The 24,937-nt window shown below is 38.0% G+C and overlaps 1 protein-coding gene across 5 annotated transcripts in view; it reads left to right on the top strand.

Annotated features, from left to right (window-relative positions):
- Nucleotides 1-24,937, top strand: part of LOC129782582 (tyrosine-protein kinase Fer-like) — a 222,307-nt gene that overhangs the window by 186,656 nt on the left and 10,714 nt on the right. The gene's annotated exons all lie outside the window — the stretch shown is intronic.

Here is a 24,937-nt window from a genome sequence, read left to right as displayed (position 1 = left end):
TAATACAGTTCCAATTTGCTTACTTCCTCAACATTTAAACTACTGAGTTGTATAATTTCTAGTCATTCATTAATCATTTTAATCTTCTGGTTGAAAATTTTTCCTGTTCAACCAATTTCCTTTACAAATAACATGAAGAGCCAAACAGTTAAATATTCACTATCTGAAGTATTTAAACTTTTGGCAGCACAATGCTGCATTGTAATCTGTGTCTAAACAGAAGTATGCATGCTAAGTTAGTATCTTATTTTAAAGTTCATGTACTATGTAGTGACATGAATCTCTAAAACAGTTTATGTCTGCTATGCATCTAATGAATATAAAATTCAGGAAAACATTCTAAATATTTTCACATTTTAGCATTAAATTTTACTTTTATAATTGTTTATATATAGTCTAACTAGATTAAATTTAGGAAGATAATCATTGGCTGAAACAAATTTTTTGCAGTCTGCCTACTTTCTGTGTAATCAGTCTGTACTGCTCACACGACCTTCCATCCTTTTCCAGGGGCTCCTCTCACGGAAGCCTGTTTCAGCAGAAAATTCCGTCATTGCTTATAGAACCATAAAGTTGGTCTCTCCATGCTTTAGAGGAAAAAGATTTTTAACAAGTACTTTTTATGTGGAAAGAGGCTAAAGACCTTTTTTAATTTAAGTAATTTGAATGCCTTTATTAAAAGTTTACATTGGTATCTCTGTTAGAGATTATTCAGTTGCAGCAGTTCATGCTTTGCAACCTGCAAAACATCTCATCTACAAATTGATCTGGTCTTCACAACAAAAGTGTCTCTATTTCACAGCTCAATACTATCTTTATCAGGATTACCCTTTAGTCTCTTAATGTCATTGAGGGCCTTTATAAACATATTGTAATTTATCTGGGTTCTCTAAATCTGAAAGTGAATATTCAGAAACTTCACCCAATGCCTGCTCCTACATCTGAAGGTAATAGGTTGGATACCAGTATTCCTTTCTCAGGTTAGTCTTCATGACTAACTGTGGTGGGTTAACCTTGGCTGGCTGCCAGGTGTCCACTAAGCCACTCTCTCACTCCCCCTCCTCAGCAGGACGGGGGAGGAAAATAAGATGAAAAAACTCATGGGTCAGGATAAGGACAGGGAGATCGTTTACCAATTATTGGCACAGGCAAACCAGACTTGAGCTGGGGAAGTTTATTTTCATTTATTCCCAGTTAAAAATAGAGCAGGATAGTGAGAAACAAAAGCAAAACTAAAACACTTCCCCCCTCCCCCCCCCCCCTTCTTCCTAGGCTGAACTTCACTCCTGACTCTTCTACCTCCTCCCACCCTGAGCAGTGCAGGGGGATGGGGAATGGGAGCTGTGATCAGTTCATAACACTTCATCTCTGCCACTCTTTTCTCTTTTCCCCTGCTCCAGCATGGGGTCCCTCCCATGGGATACAGTCCTTCACAAACTTCTCCAATGTGGCTCCTTCACACTGGCTGCAGTTCTTCAACAATTGCTCCAGCATAGGTCCTTTCCACAGGGTACAGTCCCTCAAGATAAGACTGCTCCTGCATGGGTCCTCCATGGGCCGCATTTCCTGCCAGAAAACCTGCTCCTGCATGGGCTCCTCTGTGGGCTGCAGGGTGGATATCTGCTCTGACATGGTCCTCCATGCTCTGCAGAGGGACAACCTGTGCCATCATGGTCTTCACAGTGGGCTGCAGGGGAATCTGCTCTGGTGACTGGAGCTCCTCCTCCTCCTTCTTCACTGACCTAGGTGCCTGTAGAATTGTTTCATTTTTTTCTCATTCCTCTCTCAGCTGTTTTGCAGGGGTTTCTTAACCTTTTAACAATATATTATCACAGATATGCCACTAGTGTCACTGATTGGCTCAGCTTTAGCCAGTGGCAGGTCCATTTTGGAGCTCTCTGGAACTGGCTGTTGCTAACATGGGGCCAGCCCCTGGTGTCTTCTCACAGAAGCCACCACTGCAGCACACACACACACCCCCCACTACTAAAACCTTGCCAGGTAAACCCATTACACTAACAAAACTCATTATGCATACAAATTAGTTTTGGTCTTAAGTTTAAAAAAAATTAAAAAATAATCTGTCCCTTTTGGAGCATCTGTCTGCATGTATCTACGTGACTTCCCGTGGCAAACTTTTGGATGAGAAGGCTTCAGATGTTTTTCTTGGTCTAATGACTGAAAGTCTGCTACACAATGGTTATGTAGGTTTCTGCCCCATATCCCTGCACTGGTGGCTAATTCTGTATTGTATTTGCATAGGAAAGTCCTTTCGTTTTCATAACCCTGTCCAGAATGGCAGTCTCTAATACTGCTCTTGTGGTTCAGAGAGTTGAGTCACCTAGTAACACGTGCAAGTTATCAATGTCACAGAGCTCAGAGTTCTGACAACTCAGAGCTTGTCATGTCTTCCTTCTGTTCATCTTGAAACAGCATATTCAGATAATCACAGATGACATTATCCATATGTCCTGGTTTTGGCTGGTATAGAGTTAATCCTCTTCCTAATAGCTGGTACAGTGCTGTGTTTTTTTCATCAAAAGGCAGGGAAGTGCAGTTTCAAGAGGAAGTTTTAATCTAAATCTTTCAGAATTGTGTCTTCCCAGACACAAATCTTTTTTCCTCAAAGATGAAGTGTCTGAAATTCTACTGTAACAGAGGCCAGCTCTTTGATCAATATAAAATGCATTCTTGATGCCATGTTCAGAAGCACTGGTGCATATTTTCCACCCCACCCCCTCCCCCCCCTCCCCACACACATACCTTCACTGATAAGGCAAGACCAAGGATCAAGGAACTCCTCAATCTAGTTTGTCTCACATGATTTTCTTTTGGGGACCTTCAGAGTGTCTAATTTCAGTTTATTCCTAACAGTTGAATACTCATCATACTATGAATACTAATCACCTGGCTGCTTGATATCTGTGGAATTGCCAGTTCCAGTCACACTTCCATTGAGAATCATATTTTTCCTAATCTTGTAGGAGTTGTTTTGTCTTTGGAAAGATCATCCTTTAGTCTTTATCAAATAGGGAAACTGTGAATTTTCCTTTAGGTACTGTGTTGCAGAGTACAACGGAAACACTTGCAGTCTGACTATACTTACAGACAAGGACTCAAAGAAGAGACATTATTTCTTTACTTCTGACTGCTCTGTTGGGTTGTACATGCAGTCACAACTGTAATTCCACTCTTCTTCAGTCCTCCCTAATCTTGGGAGTCTTTGGTTGAGAGAAATTTAGATGAAGGAGAATACTTTGTTCCTTCTATTACTGCATGAATTGCACATTAGAGTGCAATGAGGCTCACCATTGATATGGATATTGCTAAGTTTAAAAATCAATTCCATACAAAGCATGAAGGTACAGCTGTATTTTTGCACTAATAATGCTAATTCATCATTTCCTAACTTTTAAGTGTTCAACTTTGCAACTTGTCTGTACAAATAATATTCCTGAGTTTAAAATGTGGCAGTCAACTGCAGAAGTATTATATTGCAATATTTACTACAGTCCTGCATTTTGGACAAAGTTTGAAATCTGAAAAATGTTACCATCTGATAGCTGGTATGGGGCAAATAATTTCACTTTCTATGTAGATGTTTACATCACAAAACCCCACCATTACATGAGCCTTTAATTAGCACCCTGGTAAACAAATCAGAAGTAGTACTGAGAATTGCAGAGCACAGCCCAGAAACAGCATTACATTGGAGGCACACTAAAAATTTGGAGTCTGGGTTTGCTTTGCCTTATGTTGCAATAAGAAGCAGGTAGGAGGAGAGTATAGTTGTAGTGCTTCTTATCTTAACTGTAATATCTTTTTATTTTCTAAATCTTTTGTTAACAATGAAACACAATATCTTCTAATGTTTTTCAAAAAGGAAATACACATAAATAGGTTGTTGACAATTAGATTTGGTATTTTTTATGGAGCTCACATATATTAGAGGTATAAAGTTGACTAATTCTTTTACTGTTTTATCTTAATTTAAAAAACAAAGTGAGGTAATTACAGATATCAGACTAAAAATGAACAACTGGACATAAATATTTTCAAGGGTTTTTTTCTGCAACTTACAATTGTCTCCACTATCACATTGGTAAATGTGGTTTGATCCTAGAGTAATCCATTTACAGTTAAAGTTGAATCAGTTCTGAAATGGTAGTTCTGATTGTCTGAAATGTTATTTTAGCAACACAATTGTTTTTTTCTTTAATGCGCTTGTGTAATTCTGATCTGAAAGTATTAAGGAGAAAAATATAGGAAATGTAAGCATTCAAACCCATTAAATTCAATACTGCAAATGTGTACTCTAAACTCGGTAAAACAGAATACTGAATTCTAAACATACTATAATGTAAGCAGATGTGCCTTATGATGAAGAGCTGCTTCTGAATACAAAGTGAACTTCCTTCAAATGTATTGCAAGTTTCCCTAAGTTATTAATAATCTCCAAATTTTGGCATGGCAAAATAAGAAAAGATTTTAAAAGGGAGAGAGAAGAATAGTTTTCCAATGAAAACTGTGTATTCATTGCTTGGGTTGGTACTGCTTCCTCTGGTGTGCTTTGTTTGAAATTCATTGCATTTGCTTAAAAGCAAATTAGTTATGTCCCACATCTCAGATTTAGCTTTGCCACAGCTGCAGAAATAGTTCAGAAGGCTTCTGATTTCAGTAGCGATGCATGGGTTCAGATGATCAGAGTATGATGTAAAGTAATATCTGAATATATTTATGTCTGAATCAGGCTCAGTGCTGCAGTCCTGTTACCAGAGATGTCAGTGATCACAGTGTGTAGGAAATATATATTTTAGTTGTGGCTTTTTGGTGTTATATAAATAAACAATTGATTGTGTATTATTATATTAAAATAATGTTTGTTGCATTAGTGGTAGAACTCGAAGTTCTGTTGTCTTTTATAATGCCACATTTCTTTCATCACCTGCTGTTTGTGAACAAACCTTTCTTCAACCTAAGTTTGTGACAAATAGGACAGATCTTACTTGCTATTGGGAATTTCAGCAATAAAAATCTTTGCAAATTACTACACTCATTAAATTTTAAATTATCAAGACATCTATTAATAAAACTGCAAAGCAAAGTTGTGGTTTAACTATGGTCATTCTGAGGCTAGCATTACTAATGACTAGTTCCCAGAGGCCAGTTTAGTATAGGATATTAGATTTTGCCGTCTCTCAGTTTAGAATGGCAAACTGAAGTTTCTACATATAAAATAAATAACAAGAAATATTTTTTTATTTTTGTAATTATAAATACAATTATATTATAATATGTCATCTTATTTAATTGAATTTTCATTTATTTTTCATCCTATATCTAGTGAATACACAGTCTGTGTATTGAATGGCATTTGGGTAATGCAGTTTGATCAGCCAAAGATAGTCCCTTATATTAATGTTTTAAAGTGTCTATTAAATTAAAGGTTTTAACAAGGTTGATATTTTCATTTTACAGTAATGTTTCCCCATTGTTGATTGTGTTTGAATGTCATCCTGTATGTTTCCCATAAAATGGGTAAAACATTCCAATTCTTTCTGACCTCTGAGATTTCAGTATGTCACTTTTCCTAGGATAATGATTTGAAATGTCATGAAGAGATAAATTGTTTAATTGTGCTATTGCAGAATAATTCTGTAGACTTACTTATAAACTATTGAAATAGGAATATCTGTGGAATAGAATTCACCAATAAACATTAATGCAAGGAAAGCTTAAAAATATATTCTTTTTCACAGTAGTTAGGCTTGTATAACAGATTCTACTTTTGCTATTTGTGTTGGTATATCTCATTCTTCAGTTAGCAATTAGAGGTTAGATTTACCATTACAAGGTAACTTCTTGACTCTAATCCACAATTTGACTCTTAGTATTGTATTTTTAAGGAACCATGAATACTCCATTTATTTATATATAACTTATATATGACCTGAAAACTTAATTTAACCCTGTGAATTGGGTACTTTTGAAAGAAACTAAAATAGCAGCTCTGGTGAATGAAATCCTGTGTTGCAGGATAACAGCAGAGCAAGGTTCACATTCAGACTGCTTTTCAGTCAATCCCAACTATTATCTGCCAATGACTTCCTTAGATGTTACTGTTTCCTGAATTCTACTGTCTGTTAATGAAAAAAAACATAATACATTCTTTGCGATGAGGGAAGTGGAAATGACACTCACAAAAATTATGCTGGAAGTTATTATATTACCACTTAACCTGGAACATACTTTTTCCTCTTTTTTGAACTGGTCTGAATTGAAATGAATGACATTCTAGAGCAGGGGTCCTCAAACTTTTTAAACAGGGGGCCGGCGCGCGAAGTGGCAGGCAGTCATTTGCGGCTGCTTGGTTTCCCCCCCCAACCCCCAACGGGGGGGGGGGGGGGTGTCTGTAAATACCGGGGGCTGGATTGAGGACCCTGGGGGGCCATATCTGGCCCGCAGGCCGTATTTGAGGACCCCTGTTCGAGAGGTAGTATCTGTAGCTGAAAATATTTAATCTTTTACACTACCAAGAAAATCCTCTTATATTGGTGAAAGATCATGGTACAATCTCAGGTTCTGATCGTTTGGGGGTCCTTTCACAGCTTGGGTTTTCCATTCTGTTTGTTCATAGGCAAACTACCAGGTCAAAGTTTACCCTCATCATGATTAATTAGGGACATTCACTTTGCTTTTTGTAGTAAAATTAGTTTTCTTGTCTATATATCAACTCTCTTCAGTTTGGCATCCAGTAATTTAAAACTTTTCAATAAAGTAATTTGATAGATATAAGTGATTTTTTTTTAAAAGAAAGTACAACTTCTGTAAAATTAGTTCTCTGGAGAAAAAAAGGGCATACCCTTTCATAAACAAATACAATAGTTTATTAAGATTACAACGAAGTGTAAAAGTAGTACTGGAAAAACATACATTAAAAGTGCATTTTAATTTTGAGATAACTGGAAGCAAAAATGCCCTAAACCTTGGCCTAAATATGTAATTTTATTAAGTGTGTTTAAAGCAATTTTTCAGTTGCTGGAAGTGATGGAAATCATATACTCCCAAGTAAAAATAATGGCATGGAATGGCATTGAAGAATAACCACTGAACTAAAGGTTAAATCTTCATATGCTCCAGTAGCATCAGGATTTAATTCATGACTTCATACACAACTCTAACAGTTTCATTTGCCTTAATCCAGTTTCTAGACTTCTCAACCTGAATTTTTTAATTTACAATATTTTTGTGACTGCTATTAATGTCATGTAAGGTGAATCTATAAGTGTTTAAAAAAAGGCACTTTTATTTATTTTCTTCAGCACTGTATCATTCATGTAATGACCAAATGACTGTATTCCTCATTTTCCTCCAACCATTAAATTTTGCTAGTTAGAACTCACATGCTCAATGGCTGTCATGTAGATTTGAAATACTGTGCATTAAGTTCTGTTTCACTCTGGTATCCTTAAACACTTTCAGTTTTACCTATGCAAATAATACAATACTTATGACCATATTATTAGAATGGCAAAACACAAACCAATTATTTTAACTTGCACTTTTCAAGAGAGTGGAAAAAATGATCCATCAAAAAAACATGCATCAAACAAAATAGTGTGGTGGTTTGACCATGGCAGATTGCCAGGTGCCCACCAAAACTGCTATATCACTCCCCTCCTCAAACAGACAGGGGAGAAAAAATATAACAAAAGGCTTGTGGGTTTTGATAAGGACAGGGAGATTGCTCAGCAATTACCTCACGGTCAAAACAGACTCAACTTGGGGAAAATTAGTTTAATTTATTTCAATCAAATCCGAAAAAACACCTTCCTCCCACCCCTCCCTTCTTCCCAGACTTAACTTAATTCCTGATTTCTCTACCTTCTCCCACCAAGCGGTGCAGGGGAATGGGGTTATGGTCAGTTTATCACACATTGTTTCTGCTACTCCTTCCTCCTCACACTCTTCCCCTGCTCCAGCATGGGGTCCCTCCCATGGGGGACAATTCTCCATGAACTTCTCCAGCGTGAGTCCTTCCACGGGCTGTAGTTCTTCACACACTGCTCCAGTGTGTGTCCCCCATGGGGTCACAAGTCCTGCCAGCCAACCTTTTTCGGTGTGGGCTTCCCATGGGTCACAGCCTCCTTCAGGCATCCATCTGCTCTGGTGTGTGGTCCTCCATGGGCTGCAGGTGAATATCTGCTCCACTGTGAACCTCCATGGGCTGCAGGGGGACAGCCTGCCTCACCATGGTCTGGTCTTCACCACGGGCTGCAGGGGAATCTCTGCTCCGGTGCCTAGAGCACCTCCTCTCCCTCCGTCTTCACTGACCTTGGTGTCTGCAGAGTTGTTGTTCTCACATAGTCTCACTCCTCTCTTCTCCCACTAGCGCAGATATTTCCCCCCCCCCTTCTTAATATGCTATCACAGAGCCGCTACCACCGTCACTGATTAGCTCGGCCTTGGCCAGCGGCAGGTCTGTCTTGGAGCTGGCTGGCATTGGCTCCAATGGACATAGAAGAAGCTTCTGGCAGCTTCTCACAGAAGCCACCCCCGTAGCCCACTCACTACCAAAACCTTGCCATGTAAACACACTACAGAAGTAAACATGAACTAATTTTAAAGTACGTGTACTAATTGAATAGACAGCCTTCATCATTCAAGGATCTCAATACCTGAATGATAACATGACTTAGAATCACTGAGACATAAGCTCTATAATCAGAATATTCAGGGGAGAAGGAACTATAGGAGTAATTATTTCAGATGGCAAATGATAAGTCTCCAGGTATTTGCCCATTTTTTTGTGGGAAGGAGCTAGGCTGAGAATCAAGCTGGGTTCCTGGGCAAACTGAATGGAAAGATGATTCGTTGCTGCTTTTGATGGGATCGAGAAGGAAGGACACGATAAATCCTTGTTAATCTGCATGTGTTGTACACAAATATAGCAAAACATAATAAGCTATAGCAGTTTGATACCTCACATTCAGCTTGCTGAGTCACCCAAATCAAATCAGTGGCTAAGTGCTATTCTGTTCAGTGGGAGACAGAGGGTCTTGATGGATGATTCTTATCTCTTTCCAAGAGGTGCTGCTGTCTTTTATAGTTATAACACTATGTTACCTATCCAATAATTGCTATTAGCTTCTATGTGCACATGATCAAAGCGTGACAGGCCCAATCAAAATACAGAGATTTGGCAAGACAGTAAAGTTATAGCTTCCGGTTACCCTATCTTGGTTTGCTATCAAAGCTTTTTGCAGCAGAAGTTTCATTTCAGTAAACTGATAATACCTACTTTAAAATCCTCCATAACAGAAAAAAGATTCCCCAGAGGTGCAACTATGAACAAACTATGAGGAATTTATGCTAGATAGTGGTGAGTGATGAGGAAGTCTGTGTTGGCCCCTGCTAAGGCATAGGCCTGTGTTAGCCTAAAGTAGGCCTATGACAAGGCTTTGGCAGATTTATAGTGGATTTCAACAGTGTTGATAAATGGGGTATCAGAACTAAAATAATTCATTTTCACAATTTGCAAGTCATATGCTATAAAACATAACTTACTTGAAGATAAAACTTGTTATACTACCTCATTGGTAACAGAATGCCAGGTATAATGTTAGAAATAATATGGAATTTTAGAAGAAACCCCATCATTTTCAGGAGAAAATTTCACAAAAAATAAACCTAAAGCCTCGTTTTTAAGTTCTGTTACCTTCTGATGGTAACTGATGGTTCTGATTCTCTCTCACACTGTTGTAGATATTTTTTTTTTTTCTCCTCCTTCATATGCTGTCACAGAGGCGCTACCACCATTGCTGATTAACTTGGACTTGGGCAGTGGCGGGTCTGTCCTGGAGCTGGCTGGCATTCTCTCCAATGGACATGGGCAAAGATTCTGGCATCTTCTCACAGAAGCCACCACTTAGCCCCCCTGCTACCAAAACCTTGCCATGCAAACCCATTAGACACAGAAAGCTTCAACCATATTTTGAAAGCTGAATATTAGACTGCTGAATACTTTAATCAATGTTTGAGACAGGTTATCGTCCAAACACTGCAGAAAAACTCTTAAAACTGGCTGGGTGTTGATTCATTTTAGGAAACAGCAAATAAGTAGATATGTTAATCAGCTATGCATTCTTCTGTATGGTGTGGAAAATAGCATAGTCTCATAAATACAAAATGAAGGTGTCATAAAAGCCAGTTTCCTGCTGGACTGGTATGGCTGTGGAGAAAGGGGTTCTATTATATATCAAATAAACTACAAGTACTTTTGAAACACTGAAAATAAAAATTCAAAACACCTTTTATAAGTAAAGAATTTTACTTTTTTAAAATAAATGTACTTTTTAAAAGTAAAGAATAGGTTGAACGAAGTGTTTTCAAAATATGACCTCATTCATTTAATATGCTGCTGCTTCTTCACAGCTCACTTAGAAGAACTTTTTTTTCTACTTTTACCTACAAGCTAAAAAGCTAAATCCAGATGTTTTTATTTTTGTTTTCAAACTACTATATTATGGACCACTTCACTCAATCAGAAATAATAGATTTTTTCCCCCATAACAGCATAGTAATATATAAACAAAAGCTGCAGTTTAAAAAAATAAAGCATTTTTTTTCTCCAATACAATGATTTATTTAATCATTTATTTGATAGAGTGCTCTAGAATGTTAAATTCTTCTGCCCTTTTTCTTAAAAAAAGCCATAAATATGCAGTATTTCCCACTCACTGGAACAACTTAACAACATAACCACAGCATTATTTTACTGTTGAATAAGTATCAAATTTGAAAATAAAAATTCAAAACACCTTTTATAAGTAAAGAATTTTACTTTTTTTGGTTCAGAGCTTCTCCTTCTGGCATTTGTTACCTTTCATTTCCATTGTCACTACCATTCCAGGTTTCACTGCCTAATTGGAAAAGAAATGAATGGGAAAATGAAATTTACAAAACTCTTTTTCAGGAAGTATATTTGTTCTTGCTATACAGCATAGGTACATCACAACTGTTTTGCTAGTAAGATGGTATTCCTGGTTTTATATATCTGAGTGAATAACAATGAATACGTTCCTTATAATCTCAGCTAATGATCTGGTCTTTCTGTCATGTGGAACTCATGTTAGGATCCCAAGATTCAGGAGAAGGTCCAAAAGGGCAACACAGAATCACAGAACGGTCAGGGTTGGAAGGACCCTCTTGAGATCATCTAGTCCAATCCCCTGCCTAAAGCAGGTTCACCCAGAGCAGATTGCACAGAGTCGTGTCCAGGCGAGCTTTGAATGTCTCCAGAGAAGGAGACTCCACAACCTCTCTGGGCAGCCTGTTCCAGTGCTCTGTCATTCTGAAAGTAAAGACATTCCTCCTTATATTCAGATGGAATATCCTGTGTTGTACTTTGTGCCTGCTGCCCCTTGTCCTGTCACTGGGCACCACTGAAAAGAGCCTGGCCCCATCCTCTTGACACTCGCCCTTAAGATATTTGTATGCATTGATAAGATTCCCTCTCAGTCTTCCCTTCTCCAGGCTAAACAAGGCCCATCTCTCTCAGCCTTTCCTCATAAGGGAGAGGTGTCAGTCCCCTAATCATCTTTGCAACCCTCCACTGGACCTTCTTCAGTAGTTCCCTGTCTCTCTTGAACTGGAGAGCCCAGAACTGGACACAGTACTTCAGGTGTGGCCCCATCAGGGCAGAGTAGAGAGAGGGAGGATCACCTCCCTTGACCTGCTGGCCACACTCCTCCTAATGCACCCCAGGATCCCATTGGCCTTCTTGGCCTCAAGGGCACACTGCTGACTTGTGGTCAACTTGCTGTCCATCACAACTCCAAGGTACTTCTCTGCAGAGCTGCTCCCCAGCAGGTCAACCCCTAGCCTGTACTGGTGCATGGGGTTGTTCCTCCCTAGGTGCAGGACTTTATGCTTGCCTTTGTTGAACTTCATTAGGTTCCTCTCTACCCAGCTCTCTAGCCTGTCCAGGTCTTGCTGAATGGCAGCACAGCCGTCTGGTGAATCAGCCATTCCTCCCAGTTTTGTATCATCAGCAAACTTGCTTCATCCCTTCATCCAGGTCACTGATGAATAAGTTGAACAGGACTGGACCCAGTACTGACCACTGGGGAACACCATTACCTACACTAAATACCAATGTTTCATAGCAAGGAGATGTAAGAATGCATGGTTATGGCTGATTTGTAGTGGTGGTAATTTCACAGATTTTTTAAGCTATTTTTTAATAGTTTGTAGAAAAAAGATGGATTGCAGGATTTCATTTTTACAGTGGGTAAAGGAGGTATTAATGCAGATATGAACAGCCAATTAGATCATATGATAAAAAACCCCAGAAGTAAATGGATTAGGGAGGGGGTGAAGAAGGGCAGCCAAGAAGGTCACCTCAGAAATGAGATATAGATCATGGACCAAAATATAAGTATATGCATCAATATTTGCTAAACAAAGCCAAAACACTCTCAAACATACACTTACTTCTCTTTCCAATGTAGAACTTTTCCTGGTTTTACCTTATAATGGACAATTCTAGTTATTATTTCTAGAAAAGGAAATATACGTTGTACATGTTATGGTTCAATATTTTATTGGCTTCCTGATACTGATTCTTGACAGCCCAAAAAGGAGTGTATCAAAGGTGTCACTAATTTTAATTGAAAATTCTTAGGCTGTATGTCATTGATGATGAATAATGAATTCCTATATTGCTCTTATGAGGAGAATAAACATATTTCCCTTTTCTACTTCCTTGTACACACACATATATGCATACAAGTTTATAGCTGTTTTATGAGTTTGATGAAATTTGTCCACTGTTGTGTTTTTGGTTGGTTGGTTGGTTGGTGTGTGTCCCCCAATAATACCAATGATTATATACCTTACTCTAGTGCAGTTGTTCCCTGTGTCTTGAGAAGTTTTTCAGAAGTACTTCAGGGCCTTACATTGCTGTAGTTTTATTAGTGAAATATTATATTCAGTATATATGTGTGGCTGTGTACACAGTGAAAAATAGCAAGATGGAGGAAGAACATAAAATGGCTTTTAGTTTGCCTCCATGAAAAATTTGATTTTTAAGTTTATCTAATGGAAAAGCATTATGTTTTAGAGGGTATATTACTTCTGCATGACCATAGATGGCATATAGCTCTCCATATCAAATAACTAAGTAATTACTGTTTTCCAACCTATTATTGATCTTTCTTAGAGCATCAAGATATTTTTCTCATAAAGCTGAGATAATCTTAGGTAAGGTTATTTTTCTTCAGCTATAATGAAAGTTAGACTCGGTTACAATAGATATTGGTTAAAAAAGACTGAACAAATCTGAGCAAATGCATCCTTGAGAAATTGAATCCAGTTGGATCATACATCTTAAAGGAACCACAGTTACTATAGAATTAATAAAATAAAATATACAGTAAGCAAAGCGCATGTTATTTTCTTTCACTTTTTCTCATTACTCTGTAGTTTTTAGCCTCTTTCTATGTTTTTTGGCAGAATTACAGTGTGAGCACATACTTTTATGAAACATTTTTATACCACTGCGAGTACTGACTGAAAGAGGGACTTACGCTTTGTCAAAGGATATTTCAAAATCCCGTATGCAAGGCTGCAGTCAGTGAAGAAACTCTTATCGGCATGTTAACTGATTTGGAAGATTGAAAGAGAACATCAAGGTACATGGAGCTGTAAGAATTATTGAATCTATGTGTCCTGGTTTCAGCTGGGACAGAGTTAATTTTCTTCTCTAGTAGCTGGTGCAGTGCTGTGTTTTGTATTTGGTGTGAGAACAATGTTGATAACACGTGGATGTTTCTGGTTGCTGCTAGGTAATGTTTATACTAAGTCAAGGACTTTTCAGTTTCTCAGGCCCTGCCAGCCAGAAGTCTGGAGGGGCACAAGAAATTGGGAGGGGACACAGCCAGGACAGCTGACCTGAACCAGCCAAAGGGATATTCCGTACCATATGACATCATGCTGAGTATATAAACTGGGGGAAGAAGAAGGAAGGGGGACTGTCATGGTTTAACCCCAACCGGTAACTAAGTACCATGCAGCCGCTCACTCACTTCCCCCTCACCCTTCCCCAGCGGGAATGTAAAATTCTACAAAGAATGTAAAACTCAAGTGTTGAGATAAGAACAATTTAATAATTGAAATAAAATAAAACAAAGAGACCAATAATAATAATATCAGTTATAATGAAAAGGAGGGAGAGGGGGAGAGGAATGAAATCCAAAGGGAAGGGAGAAAAGAAAACAAGTGATACACAATACAATTACTCACCACCCACTGACTGATGCCCAGCCAGTCCCTGAGCAATGATCGGCAGGCCTCGGCCAAACACCCCCCTCCCCCCCCCCCAGTGCATGCCACTGAGCATGACATCCCATGGCATGAAATACCACTTTGGCTAGTTCAGGTCAGCTGTCCTGGCTGTGTCCCCTCCCAATTCCTTGTGCCCCTCCAGCCCTCTTGCTGACAGGGCCTGAGAAACTGAAAAGTCCTTGACTTAGTATAAATGTTACCCAGCAACAACTATAAACATCAGTGTGCTATCAACATTGTTCTCACGCCAAATCCAAAACACAGCACTGCAGCAGATACTAAGGAAAAGTAACCCTATCCCAGCTGAAACCAGGACACTAACACAAGAAAGCATTGTAAGCTTCAGAAAGAGTCAAGCAGAGGGAGCCCTAAGAAAAATTTTTAGTTATGGAAGATTTTCCAATCTAAAACATAAAGACATATTTTCATCCTTAAACATACAGTTCCAGCTTTTTTTTTAACCAGGAAGTAGACACTGTATTGAAGTGCTTCAGCTTCCTTTTGGAGTCTTGCTATAAGTAACTGCTATAGTGACTGGTAATCTTTTATATTTGACTGTGAGCCAGGATTTTTCTTTGATAGTTTTATTCTATGATAGTTTTAATCTATTCTTTAAACTCTCACAGTTCACTCCTACTGGTGTTTTGATGCCTTGCAGTAGATGTCCAAACTTTGAGCTGGAAGGTAGGGCAGTCATTAGGCACAATGATATAACTCAAAATGCCATGAGAAGGAACAGAAATAATATGGAGTCTTTTGTGAGCAATGATGGTAATGATGTGGCACTGATATGCTGGACAAAGTGGTGCTCCCTAAAGAAGCCTGCAGTTTAGGAAGCCATAATTTGTATGTTAGCTTTGCAGCACACAGTTTGTGACCATGTTTGGCATGGGAGACCAGACTGCATTTAATCCTAAGTAAACCTCTCTGACTTCATGTAAGGGAAATCTGAGGAGCCTTAGCACCAGCCACTTCAGTCTGTTTCTCTTGCACTGAATTATTTGATAATGTAAACATACCTGTTGGACACAATTCAGATCCACTTCAGCTAATTTACTAGTTGCAGCTATTGGTTTAATATTAAAAAACAAACAAACAACAATATTGTTCACTTATTTCCCTTAAAATTCTGTGCTATATACACCACTTTCACTGATGCATCATATACTTCTTTTATATTCTGATATGCATATTCATGACAAATTTATTTTATTTATAGCATAGCATATCAAACATCTCCCATTTTTCAGAGTTAGCATAAAGAATAACAATAGATATCCATGCACTAGAAATAGATAGTCTGTAAGGCAACAGTGAATCACATTGAACAGAATACTATATGCAGCTCTGGACACTGATATTAAAAAGTGGTAAATAAACTGGTAATTCAGAAGAAAGCAAAAATATAGGCAAAATTCACATTCAGAGGAAGCTAAATGATAACATTGCAAAGGAGATAAAGTACTTGATTTAACTTATCCAATAAATGTAGCAAACTGCACTGTGATTAAAAGTCAAGAAAGAAAAAATGTTGGGAGAGGGGTCCGCTGGAGTCAAGAAATTACTCAATATGAGTTATGCATCTTGCTCATCTTTATTGGCTTCTAACACTTCTTATATAGCCTCGATACACAAGCATGTTCCCAAAGCAAACATATAATTGGTTATTAGCCCCTAAGCGCGCGCTGCTCTCACACCACTAATTATCATGATTAGAACAAGCATTCTATCCATGCAGCTATTTGCGTTAGCTATGTTTTAGCCTTGCGGTTTGCTACTCCCTTTATTCACATTCCACTCCCTATCTCCCTTGGCCTTGCACCTGTCTTCCCTAACAGCTGCAGCTTGTTACAGCCATGGCCTGTTAGTACAACAAAGTTACTTGGTCTCAGGATTCAAGAATAGATCAAGGCCACTTTCTTGTTAACTTCAGCACAACAACTTCAGCACAACAACTTCAGCACAATTCTAATTCCAGGCCTATTCTAATTTCAGGCCTGGATTGTGCAGATCTTTAGGGATTCTGTGGCCATGCTTCTGCAGCCATTCTTCTACAGAAAAATAGTCTGATTATTGGGAAATCTAATTTTAAAAGTTTGAAAAAGTATCCTGAAGTTCTATTACTTCTAGCGTATATGTATATCATAGAATCATAGAATCGTTTGGGTGGGAAAGGAACTTTAAAGATCATCTAGTCTACCTCCCCTGCCATGCTGCCATGGGCAGGGACATCTTCCACTAGATCAGGTTGCTCAAAGGCCTGACCAACCTGGCCTTGATCACTTCCAGGGACGGGGCATCCACAACTTCCCTGGGCAACCTGTCCCAGTGTCTCACCACCTTAATCATAAAAAAAAAAAAAAAAAATCCTTCCTTATGTCTAATCTTATCTATCCTCTTTCAGTTTATAACCCTTGCCCCTTGTCCTGTCACTACAAGCCCTGATAAAAAGTCTCTCTCCATCTTTCTTAGAAGCCCCCTTTAAGTATTGAAAGGTTGCAATAAGGTCTCCCTGGAGACCTTTCTTCTCCAGGGTGAACAATTCCAAGTCTCTCAGCCTTTCTTCGTATCCCTTTCTTCAACATACCTGTAAAAGCTCATCTTATTATTCTTCACATCCCTTGCCAAATTCAGCTCCAGTTGTGCCTTAGCTTTCCTAATCCCATCCCTATGCATCCAGGCAGCGTCCCTATATTCTTCCCAGGATACACGTCCCTGCATCCACTGCCTGTGCATTTCCTTCTTACACTTTAGTTTGACCAGGAGGTCCTTACTCAGCTATGCTGTTCTCCTGGCTTCCTTGCCCAATTTTTTACACATGGGAATCAAGAGCTCTTGCACTCTAAGAAAGATGTTCTTAAAGAGCTGTCAGGTCTATTCTGCTCCTTTGTCCCTGAGGGCAGCTTCCCCAAGGGAATCCCATCCACTAATTCCTTAAACAACTAAATGCTTGCTCTCCTAAAATTCAATGTCCTGACACTACTATTCAGCTGGCCCATATACCTCAAGATTGTGAATTGTGTGTGTGTGTGTGTGTATGTCTGTGTGTCTAAAGTAAATTTCAGCCAAGCTATGTAAAATTAGCATTTAGATTCGGAGGATATCTTTTTTTTTATTATACTAGTTGCCATGGTCACTTCTATCATGGTTTAACCCCAGCTGGCAATTAAGAACCACTCAGCCACTCGCTCCCTCCCCACCCACTCACCCCACCCCTCCAGCGGGATGGGGAGGAGAATCAGGGAAAAGGTAAAACTCAAGGGCTGAGAAAAGAACAATTTAATAACTGAAATGAAATGAAATAAAATAAAATAATAATGAATAGGAAAGAGAAGTGGAGAGGAATAAAATCCAAAGGGAAGGGAAGGGAAAAAGCCAAGTGATGCACAATACAGTTGCTCACCACCCACTGACTGCCCAGCCAATCCCCAAGAAGCGATTGGCAAGCCCCAGCCACCCCCCCTTCCCCCCTAGTTTATATACTCAGCATGACATCCCATGGCATGCAATACCTCTTTGGCTAGTTTGGGTCAGCTGTCCTGGCTGTGTCCCCTCCCAATTTCTTGTGCCCCTCCAGACTTCTGGCTGGCAGGGCCCGAGAAACTGAAAAGTCCTTGACTAAGTATAAACATTACCTAGCAGCAACCAGAAACATCCATGTGCTATCAACATTATTCTCACACCAAATCCAAAACACAGAACTGCACCAGCTACTAAGAAGAAAATTAACTCTGTCCCAGCTGAAACCAGGACAGAATTCACCCCTTATTCCATACCATTTACATCATGCCACACTTTCCAATACAAACTCATTTGTAACAACTAAAACATTGGTGTGTTATCAAGATTATTCTCATACTAAAAATAAAACACAGCATTGTACCAGCTACTGAGAAGAAAAAATAACTATCCCAGCCAAAACCAGGACAGCTTCCCAAAAATAATATGTGCTACCAACTCATATTTTTATTCTTTACTTTAAAAAGGGCATTTAGTTTGTCCTGTCACCAAGTAATTACTTTGGTTTTGTAAATTCTTAGGCCCCACTTTTCTGTGCATTACTCCCCTGTGTTATATCAATTCATTTGCAGAGCAAGTCTGCAGAATGCTTCCCTTTCAAGAAATTATGTATTCTTTAGAAAAACTAAACAAAGCTGGAAAAAATATAGTAAAATACTTGAACAACTTGAATTTGAAGACAATGGTTGAATTCCTGATTCCATTAAGTTATTTACCTTTAGTAGAGCCAGGATTTCACACTGTGGATCACATTTACAGTAAATAAGAAGCAGGCATTTACTGTTTTTAACTGTATGGAAAATACTTTTTTTTCCTTTCTTATTTTTATATAGGAAGAGTTAGCTCACATCTCCAACTTCATTAGCAGTTTCATAATGCTCCAGCCTCATCTCTTTCACACTTTCTTCTTTTTAGCGAGTTAGAGACCAATTTCTATCCTGAGATTTGCTTTCATCTTTAAATCCAACTACTAAAGCTAAACTGACTTACATTTGACTTGCATTTCTAAATGACACTTACAGAATTTTAGTCTCATGGAAGTTGTCTGTATTGCAATGACTGTTCCATGCATTTTACATTACAGCTGTCATAGCTGCTGTTCACCCTTCTTTTCCCTAAATATTTCATATACTCTAGCTTAATGTTTTTCAGAGAAACTGAGGTCCAGAAGAGCAGGCAAATCTATTCACCAGTAATGTGATTATAAATTGCAAACAAGGCTAGAAAGGTAAAATTAAAAAAAAACAAACAGGTACTTCTGTGATTATTATATTCTGGTCAGAGTCTATCTTGGATAATCACTTTTTAGACACATGTTTTTCCTTATAATTCAGTTGCATATCAATGAATATCAAAAATGTTATGGTTATCAAATTTATACATATTTGTGTCTGTTATGTTCTGCAGTGTTTCCAGCAGTTCAACATCATAGGAATTGCTGCAGCTGAATTTAATTTTAATAAAGTTTATCTATAGATCATCTAGCATAGGAAATATTGAAATCCAAGAGTCATTCCAGCAGTGGTATTATTCCTGTGTGTGGCATTAGGCATTCCTAAGTCTCACATTTTGCTTAGCACATTACATGCCATCAGATGCGCATGGGAAAAATGTGTTACAAAAATCAACAGGGATATCAGTACAAAGGTGGCTATATTATAGACTGACTATGATGCAGTTTTCATTAAAATAATTGTTCAGAAAAATACAAACAATAACTATTAAGTTCTTTAAAAGTTGAAAAACAATGCAGATGAAAAACCTGTAGATGCTACTGATAGGAATATTTGTCCCACATGCATACATTGTGAAGGTAACCATGGAAATAGAGAAATGGTGGGAGGAATAGCTCATATACTGGTTTATTGCTCCATTTCCAGGTTCTAAGTCTGCTATGATGATACTTACTTCTCTTCAGGAACTGCTCATTGTGTGCCATGCCCTTCTTTGCCTCTTTTAAAATAGCTGATACAGAAATCTTGCTTTACTAGGAAAATGGAGGATACATGGTAACTTACCTGAGTAAAACTCAAAGAAGATAAAAGTTTTACAATGTGTCAATAGATCTGTATACTCACTGGAGCCTTCTCCAGGCTGCAAGCAGTAAGTTAACAGTTGTTTAATTTTCCTCCATTATTACCTCTGTAGGTAACAGTTCCCATACAATGTGTGGTACCAACTTGGGTTTCTTCCTAATAAAAATGTACCCAGAACAGGAAGGTGAGAAAGCTCCAAGAAGCAGGAGTGACCCTGTCACTCATCACAGCAGGAGGCTGGATCAGCTCCCCTCTCTTCCACATAGAAATACCAATCTCGCTATTTATAAAAATGTACTGCATCATTTAAAACTGCAAAACATTCAGAAAATAGGAAGCCTGGGGTATGTTTTATTTGCCTCTTAACTCCAAGGTAACTTTCAGTCTCTTTTTAACAGTCATCTAGATTAAACTCTTTCTTTTTTAATGAAAATTGAGATTCATAATTAACACAGTTATTCAGCTCATAGAACCAGAGTCTTTATATCAGGTACCAAGTATTAGGAGATTACAAAAAAAAAAAAAAAAAAAAAAAAAAAAGAGGTGATAACATTATGAACATTATGTAGGCTTGTGCTTTACTTGTGTACTTCTACAGGAACAGTTTATGCCCTTTGAGATATGAGTGATCTCTATCATGGTCAAGAAGTAAAACAGAAAGTTTGTCTCTGAAACATAAACATTGGGGAAGGTATTCTTCCTAAAGTCCTACTGCCACCCCTTCTACAAAAATAATTTAATTATATATTATAATTTAGTATGCCAAATATTTTTGTATCTACCTCAAAGTATACCTTATTGTAATTGTGTATTTTTTCATTAGTAGCTAACCATTTTGCAGACTATAAAAAAGAATATAATCTTCTGATTCTCATAGTACACTTGCTCATCAGAAATGACTGTACAATAAGTAAACTTTATATCTTTATTTTGTTTCAGATATGTGTATATGAAGGCATTACCAATAACTACTGTAGAGAAAATATGAATATAGTTTTCTGTACAACAGTTCCTTAAGATTGTTCTTTGTTACTGTGTTTACAGAGTTCAGGACAACTTTCACTTGCGCAAAAAAGCTAGCTGTAGAAAAGGAAATAGCATGAAGGTGTGTACAGTAGGACTGAGGGTGAATTTCACTGCATGCAGTGGTTTCCTTATTGAGCTGTACAGTCCTCAGTAAATGAAACAATTTGCTTTGCCCTAGTAAACCAAATGCATCCCATTCTGCAATTCTGCATGGGATGCTGTAACTTTCCATCATCTACTACCATGACACATGCCACAATCTATCACATATATAGCAAAGCACTTGGAAAAAATCAGGTACATAATGGTCATCAAGTAAGTTCTTAGAGGGTGGGGATGATGACAGTAATGTACATAAATCTGCAATTTTGAATTAGGAACACTACTATACTCAATAGTGTGTGTGTGTACATACATATATATCAATATTTATCCTTACTTAGAGCATTTTTAAAAACACTTAACACCTTCCAATATCTAGTGAATACATTTTTTATTTCAATATAGTTATTTTCCATAAATTTGACATTTATGAATAGACTACTTGTTTACCAACCTAAATTTCTGCCTAGACCATATTATAGTCTACTAAAGTAATTTAAATACTTAAGCTTTATTGTCAGTTCTTATTTTCTCCTGTTTTCTTTGACCTATATTACTTCCAAAGTTTGCCTTTTGATTATTATTATTATCTTTGTAACCTTAGTTCACAAGGATATGTTCACCGAAACGCTATAAATCATTTTATATGATAACTCTCACTGATTACAGTGAGAGTGAGCAGTGCAATGCAGACTATTCCTGGAATATAGGATACATTTTAGTCTTACAGGGATACATTTTAGTCTTACAGGTGGAGAAAATAAAGGTTCTGTGGAAGAATGTGTTTTTAGATATAAGCCTGGTTTTTGTGGTTGTGTTCAGTTACTGAAGACAGTTGTTTGGGGCTTTTTTGTTTTGTTTTTCACAAGTGCTAAGGAAGCTGGAAGATGTAATTGTGAGGCCATTCTTGACAGTCTTTGATCAATCATGGCCACCAGAAGTGCCCAAAGACTGGAGGAAGGCAAATGTCACTCCTATTTTCAAGAAGGTCAAGAAAGAGGACCCATGGAACTACAGGCCTTTCAGCCTCACCTCCATCCCTGGGAAGGTGTTGGAGCAGCTAATCCTGGGAACCATTTTCAGGCACATAAAGTGCTGGAAGTCATCAAGAGTAGTCAACATGGCTTCACCAAGGGGAAGTCATGCTTGACCAATCTGATAAACTTCTATGATGAAGTGACTGGCCTGGTAGAAGAGGGGAGAGCAGTGGCTATTGTTTACCTGGACTTGAGTAAGGCCTTTGACACTGTCTTCCAGCAGGGTGGTTGGACCAGATGACCTCCAGAGGTCCCTTCCAACCTCAACCATTCTGTGATACTTTTGAGTTGTTTTTGCAAAATCTTTAAATCCCTTGTCTGAAAAATCTCAAAATGCTTTACAGGGAGTAATTGAATGTCACTTCTCCTCTGAGGTGGGGAAATCTACTAATTTTATAGCTGGGAAAAACTGAACAATATCTTATGGATAGCAAGTAGAAGAGTTGAGATTATTGAGAAATCATTACTGCATCTAACTTGGATCTTCTCTAGTTTCCTAGCACTATCCATCTGTGACAATGAGGATGACATTAGGAACTGAAAGGAATGATTAGTATTACAGTTAATAGTTTCTATTATTATTCTTTATGTGTTAACTACAACAATATGGAAAAAAAAACCAAATAAAAGTATAAAGGAGAAGGCTAACACAGAACACTTGGAAGGATCTACTTCTGACGCTCTAATATTTTTTCCTGTTATTAGACACAGATTAATTGATATGGCACATACTATTGATATGATGTCCACATATAGCAAAAATAGCAGCACATGAGTAGCAAGAACTTCAGAAACTGGTATGTTTTTATTTAGTTAGCCAGCCAGAATTGCAAGTTACCTGAAGTGGCTGGAAGAGAGGAAGTGTCTGTAGTCCGCAGAAAACCAAGTTACACTTGTAGACCTGCCACCCCTTCTTTTTTGATTAGATAATAGAATATTTTGGTTGAATTAAATATGCAGTGTAGGTATACTGATTCTTTCACTAATTAATTGCTTGTTTTTATCAGCCAAGTGTATTTTAAGTACCTGACCCGGGGAGGAGGTATAAAATGGCTAATTGCTTCAGTGAAGCAATCTGTCCTGTTGGTTTAATAACATGGCTGTAGTTTTAACTGATGGAATTCAGGTGAAATCCTAGGTATTATCTCCTCTGTAGTTCTTTCCAGGGGTGTTCTTAAAGAAAAGTTTACGAGGTTTAAGTCTTCACTGACAGACAATTCTCAGCATGAAGAAATTGCCTCCACTTACTCTATAACTTGCTGTTATATTTTTAGCAAAAGTGTTGGGAGCTATCTTCTGTAGTTTCAGCATATTCAACTTGTATTAGTGACATGTGATCACTGTGCTGTTTGTTTTTATAGAAACCAGATTAGTGTTTGAAAATGAAATATTAATTTTTACTCTTTGGTAGTTGGAGGAAGGGGCTTTTTACTTTGTTCTTAATAATCACTAGAAACTTCCATAATCTTGGTATGAGAAAGTGAAAAACATATTCTTTTACTAATCAACTTGTTCTGTAGCATCTCACTGTAATTTGTGCTCAATTTGTACAGCTTTCACAATGGAAAATAAGGAACATTTGCTGCTTTTCTAAGTTAAATACTGTTTTTATGGAATTACTGCAGCAAGTAGTAATGCTGTATGAAAAGAAAAACAATTCCCCAGAGAGAAAGAGGCACTAAAATCCATGCAATTATACCTGTACTTCTTTGGGATGTTTGCTTTGGGGAAAGATAAGGAGAAGGAAGAGAAAACAAACAACATATTTGTGGGGTTTTTTTAAAGGCCATCTAGAAAGTGTGATGAGTTACTACAAATATTTAACAGCAAAGTTATCTGTAATATTGACTCTTCACAGTGGTTTCCTATCAAAAGCCCTATATATTTACAGTTTCTTGTTGAAAAGCATGTTTGAAATGGAGGGAGGGGAAAAGAAGGATGTTGATTTTTCTGAGCTTCTCATCCAACACTGAACCAAAAAATATTTTCCTATAATGCTCAGTAGCTTTTGATTTTTGATGGAAACTGTAATAGGAGAGGTAAGATAAAGCCAATTCTTTGGCTTCTCAGTATCTTTCACAATTATGAGAAAACATTTTGGGCTGCTGCTTTGAATTCTGCCTCATTTTGCATCAACTAAAGTTGTTAATCTGTGGATTTATTTCAGTGACTTCAATGGGTAGTATAGCAGCAGCAGGTCTTTGCCTTACATCTGCTTATTTCATCTTTTAAATGCATATCTATTTGGTGTCTAGAAACCTAGTCTATATTGTGATATACTCACTCTTACTGATAAATTCAGCTATGATAGAAAAGATATAGGAACCTACTTGCGGTGGGTTGACCCCAGCCAGCAACTAAACACTCACCAGCTGCTTTCTCACTTCCCCTGCAACTATATGGGGGAAAGACCAAAATTGTTAAAAACTCATGAGTTGAGATAAAGACAGTTTAATAAGTGAAGGAAAAAAGAATAAAAAATGATACAAAGGCAGTCAGTCACCACCTCCCACAAGCTGACCAATGCCCATACAGTCTCCAAACAACAACTACTTAGGGAAAACTCCAACCTCTCCTCCCCTCCAGTTTTATTGCAGAGCATGACATTATATGCCATGGAATACCTCTTTCATTAATTCAGGTCAACTGTCCCAGCTGTGTCCCCTCCCAACCTCTTGCCCACCCCTAGCTTACTCATTGACAGAGGTAGAGCAAGAAAGAGGCAGCCTTGACACAATGTAAGCACTGTTCAGCAACAGCTAAAACATTGGTGTGTTATCAATATTGTTTTAGTCAAATCCAAAACACAGTACCATATGGGCTGCTCTGAAGAAGGTTGACTACATCCCAACCAGACCCAGTACACTAATT

Source organism: Falco peregrinus, chromosome W, assembly GCF_023634155.1.
Source record: "Falco peregrinus isolate bFalPer1 chromosome W, bFalPer1.pri, whole genome shotgun sequence".
Lineage (NCBI taxonomy): Eukaryota > Metazoa > Chordata > Aves > Falconiformes > Falconidae > Falco > Falco peregrinus.
This window is presented reverse-complemented; position numbering and strand designations above follow the sequence as displayed.